This window comes from Mirounga angustirostris, unplaced genomic scaffold (assembly GCF_029215605.1).
Source record: "Mirounga angustirostris isolate CCGP_5_RB_7025 unplaced genomic scaffold, mMirAng1.0.hap1 SCAF_1, whole genome shotgun sequence".
Lineage (NCBI taxonomy): Eukaryota > Metazoa > Chordata > Mammalia > Carnivora > Phocidae > Mirounga > Mirounga angustirostris.
Genome location: NW_026991709.1, coordinates 142,328,321 through 142,333,752, shown reverse-complemented (window position 1 = coordinate 142,333,752; position 5,432 = coordinate 142,328,321). Strand labels below are relative to the sequence as shown.

General features: G+C 39.2%; 1 protein-coding gene across 2 annotated transcripts in view; it reads right to left on the bottom strand.

The window, feature by feature from the left end:
* LOC123862956 (RNA-binding motif, single-stranded-interacting protein 3) overlaps positions 1-5,432 on the bottom strand; it is a 1,542,535-nt gene that overhangs the window by 379,420 nt on the left and 1,157,683 nt on the right. The gene's annotated exons all lie outside the window — the stretch shown is intronic.

The window sequence follows — 5,432 nt, the reverse complement described above, 5'->3', positions numbered from 1 at the left end:
TGCCTGCCGCTCCCCCTGCTTGTGTGCTCTCTCTCTGTCAAATAAATAAATAAAATCTTAAAAAAGAAAAAGAAAAGATGGATAGTTGTGTTTTATGTTTTTGTTTTACTAGTGACAAAGCACAAAGAAGATGGCCTCTAACTACCCATCAGTGGCTTCTTAGGGACCTTTAAATACTTCTGGTATTTAAACTAAATAAATGAATGTGGTGTTGTTAGGGAAGTGTTGCTGTCGTTGTTATTGTTGTTGCTGTTTTTCATTGCTGTGAAAGCTATTACTTCCATTTTATGAAGAGAGAAATGGTCTGCTGCAACGGCCATGTTGTTATGAATGCACTAAATGTCTTTTAAGTGTATTCCAGTAATAAACACTCCATAATGAAGAAATGAGAAGTGTAAAAGAGAATACTAAACTCCGTGCTTTTAGTCTAAGATCCTTTGTGCTTCCTATTTCTACAGGAGGAGCGCTTCCTCAACTTGCCTGATGATAGGAACTACCTGACATACTTGTTAGCAGTGCAGAACCTTGGGCAACACTCAGGCCTTAGTGAACAGAATCTCCAAGGGAAGAATCTGATGATCTACATTTTTTACGAAGCACATATCTCTTACAACCAGGCCATTTTAAAAGCACTGAATTATAGAAAACACTGGAATTCTGAAAAGGTCGCATTTGAGAAAGTCATCATGAGAAAGAATCCTTTCATTTCTCCCAACCCAACATTAACAAAATTAACTTGATTGTTATGTCTTTGGGGGGCAGTGGTGGGCAGAGGATATCAACTGAGGTTCCAGGAGGGTTTTAAGTTTCTGCCTCTGGAAACCTAAAATCATCAAGAATCCAACAAGCACGGAGCTCCTGCTCGCCGCCTTCATTTGCACAGGAACCAACAGGAAATTGCAGTCCCCAGGGATGTCAATCTGGCATCTCTTCGGATCAGCAAATTAAGTAGAAATAAACCCACAAATGAGCAACATGAAAAAAAATCAAAAGTGCTGCTTCCTGCTGAAACAAACTTTGAGTGGCATCGTTGAAATGAAAGGCCAGGATGCTCCAATGGGAGAAAGTTTCTCCAGCTTTATTAGGAGCTTCCACACTGCTAACAGCCTGGGACTGAAATTAGAAAGGGTTGCATTTCACAGGTACATGACACGTTGCCTGATGATTTCTTGGAATGACCCATTTGCTACTTCACATAACTTGGACAAACAGTTGCCTGCTATTTCTATACTGATAAATCATTTATGCTTGGTTCAGCCGGTTACTTTACTCATTAAAGAAAATAAAAGCTAATTAAAATGGGGATCCATATACCTATTCAGAAAATCACCTCCTCTGGCAGAAAGACTGAAGTAACTGTGCATTCATTTACCTCATGAGGTCCTGCTGTGCAAATACATTTAAACCAGAGGTGACACTCACATTTTAAGTATTTCCAACACAAATGCTCACACAAAATATCTTTGCAGCTAATACTCTACTTGCCAACCAGAAGCCTATTAAACGCTTCAAATTTCATTTCCTAGGGGAAAACTTGTTGGATATTCTATAATCCAAAAGCCAAAACAAAACAAGACAAAATAACAATGAAATTCTAAACTCTGCCCCACTCCTTTAACACCCCACCCCCTCACACACACATTAGTAGTCGTACTGACAGAGCATTCATTTACTAGTCTTGGTGAGTTTGATTTCCTTTCGGAAAATTTTTATTTGCACTTTACAACTATCATTAACTTCAAAGGATACTGACAGTTCTCAAGTTATTAAGTTAAAAGGCAGCCAACTTTCAGCTGGAGTCATTGCAAATTAATTCTGTCTTACAAGGCCACACTGGGTCATTTCCTGAGCTGATGGTAATAAATAGCCCTTATTCTAATATAAAAACAAGTGAGTGTAGTAATGCCTTTCTGATTAAAATGCTCCAAAGTGGGCAGGACCTAGACTCAGTGTAAAGCACGGGTAATTTTACACCAGGCATGGTAGAAACTGCTATTTATCTATATGGTATGTTCTCCCTTTCTTCTTAACTGACGGGGGAGGGGGATGGGTGGTAAGGAACACCTAATTTTTTTCATGGCAGCAACAAACCTTCCTAAACACTTGCATTTCCCAGCATCCTTTGCAGCTAGGGTGGCCAAATGACACTGTTTGACCAATGAGGACCCAACAGGTTATGGGATTTTGTTTTGGAGAGTTTTTCTTTCTAGCTATAGGAATTGTCTTTTCCTTGTTTTCTTCTTTTTCTTTTTTCCTGTCTGGAGCACAAACGGGGGGTGGGGGGTGAGACACAAGATCTTGCAGACACAAGATATTGCAGAAGAAACCTGAGATGTATAGTTGATTAGAATTACACCTTAAAACAACCACACTTTAAAAGCTACTAAACCTAAGCTTTAAGAAGATAGGAAACATATGTGTCTTATTTTATATGTATCCCTAATGCCTAGAACATGGCTGACACAGAACCAAATGCTTAGAAATATTTGTTGAGTGAATGAATACATTAATTAATGAATACATTAATTAATTAATTAATGTGGCTGTAGTGAGGTGAGAGAGGGGAAAGTAGAAGATGGGTGTCAGAGTGATATGAGGAACTCTTCAAGTCAGCCCTTACGGGAGATTGCAAGGATATCAGCCTTCTCCCTGAGTAAGACAGGGATCCACTGCATGGCTTTTTTCAGGAGAGGGCCATGATCTGACCCAACAGTTTTCAGGGAGCTGTCTGTCATCTGTATTGGGGAAGAGATGGAAGAAGGCATGACAAGAAGCAGAGGGAACAACTAAAGAAGCATACCAATCCAGGTCAAATATGATGCTGGCTCATGCCAGAATTTTCCCTGTGCAGAGGGTGAGAAGTAGTTAGATTCTTGAATATATTTTGAAGCTAGGAACATGAGGATTCCTAATGGATTGGGGTGGATTGTGGGGGCTGGGATGGGAACAAGATGAATCAAGCTATCTCCAAAGTTTTAGGTTTAAGCAACTAGAAGAATGTAGCTGCTATCAGCTGAGATGGAGGAGGCTGCAGAAAGAGCATGTGTGTAGGGGGAGATCAGGGATTCTGCACTGACATTCTGAATCTGAAAATTCTAATAGGCACCCAAGTACAGACGTCAAATAGGTAGTGGTATCTACAAGAGTGGAATTTGAGAGGAAGGATCCATATGGAAATATACTTATTGGGAATCAGTGGCATAGATATTTAAAATCGTGAATCTGGGTTAGATATCAGTACAATAGTGAGTGTAGGAACCTCGGAAGATTCTTAAATGTTAAAACCATGGAACCAACAGATGACTGGTAAATTTTGTCTGGCAGTGGTTTATAAGATTATCTAAAGAGTCTAACCCAGAAGTAGAAATTCTGGTGAGAATTCTCCTGCAGTAATCCAGGCAGGAGTGGAAGAAGACCAGAACTAAGGTGCTATAGCAAGATGGGGCTCAATGTGCAAATATAAGTGACAAACTGAATATTGAGCAAGGGGAAGGGAATGGTGATGTCTTGGGAGAATCCTTATTTTTTTTTTTTTTTTACCTAAATGAAGAGGTTGTATTAGAAAAGGTTATTTTCTTGGTTGGGGTTACCCCAGAAACAGACTTCAAGACAAGGATTTCAGTACAAGTCAATTATCTGCAAGATGACACTAGGAAACACCTAGAGGAGGCAAGGGTAGTAAGTCAGGGAAGAAGAGGAAGTCAATAAAGAGTATGTTATCAACTAAGTCACCACTGTGGGAAACTGGGAAGCTCTGAGACTTGGTGTATAACTCATCCTCGAGAACCATCTCACAAAGGGGGCACCTATTTATTTACCTGTTCCCCATTGACAGGTGGCTGAGGGCTACTGTTTCCAGAGAAAAAGCCTGCAGATAGAGTGCCAGGTGTTTGCAGAAAGCTGTCTTCAGTGTATAGAGGTATGAATGGGGCACCAAGAGCATCTGCTGGCTTACTACATTGTAGAAAAAGAAGGGACATTTGGTTTATGAAAACAGTCAATGATCTCTTTTCTAGATGAGAAATGTGTCCATATTAACACAGGCAACTGCACATAATACATTTCTGCATATTAAAGCAATTCCAATAGTGGACAAAGTGCCATAATGCCCAAATGCCCAGTAGTAAAAATCCACCTCAAAGAGAAGCAGCATCAAGGAAAGAATATATCTTTCTCCCTCTTTAGTACACCCATCGTGCCTAGTGCAAAGCTGTAATACTACTGGTGACCAATAACTACCTATTTGATCATTCAATCTTAATTATCCTGTTGATATAAACACCTTCCTTTGTCAGAGGCAGCAATTAATACTGCAAGTATTAAAACATTGCTATAAAATTTCTTCATGAGACACTAGCAGATTAGTTGTCTCCATATTGCCCAATGCTCTCAGAAAAAGTGAAATTATTGAGATTATTTAAATGAAGGCTTTGCATACCCAGAACTATTAATATTCAGCCTATATGGGATTTAGAAACCGTGTGTCCAATCTCGATCCAGCCAGGAAATCAGCCAAGAGTACAAGTTGGATTTTTTTTTTTTTTTTTTTTTGTCTGATTACAGCAATGAGGCAGGGAGTCTGGCTGTTCATCTGTGGGATAATGTCTCTCGCCATACTCCTGGGAACTCGAGAAGATAAAGAATTTTTCCTCTGTTTGCACTCTGGATAGAGGTCTATGGCTCAAGGATGTTTTCAGGTCAGAACCAGGTTTCTGCCTTTAGCCAAACTACCAATTGCTCAACAAAAAACAATTTGGGAAAAACACATGTCCTTTGGTCATTTACAACATTGAACAGATATAGCAAGATGGTATCCAGATGCCCAAGATAGCAAACTTGTATTTAGCACTAATTTTGATTTTGGATTCCAAAATACAACACACCAAAAAGGAAACAGCAATATTATATTACATAAAAATAATGTGGTATGCCACAATCCTTCTCCCATCTCATAATGCTCTTGTTGTACAAGGGTTCTTAATTTAAAAGCAGATGGCGAAATATACAGTTTAAGTTGGATGAATGACAAAAACAAAACCCATCCAAATTCTAACACTGTTATCTAGAGAAGACATTGAAAATGCCTTATGCTTACTCTATGTATTTTCCTGTTATTCTGCTTTTTTCCCTTATACAAATAACTCCCCTGATAAGGTTATCTGTAGGTTAAGCAGAGAACTGGAGTCAAGGTGTATTTCTAAATCTGACCACAAGTTCCAAATAGAAAGCTGATTATTTTATTTCTTCCATCTTGAATGTCCGAAATTTTCAGACAGCTATCCAGAAATTTCACTTTTTTCTGGGTATAGCTACATGGGGCTAAAAACAGCTGTTATGGTCTGAATGCCTGTGGACCCTTGCCAGATGCGTCTGTTGAAACTCAATGAGATGAGGCTTTTAGGAGGTACTTCAGTCATGAAGGTGGATCTTCG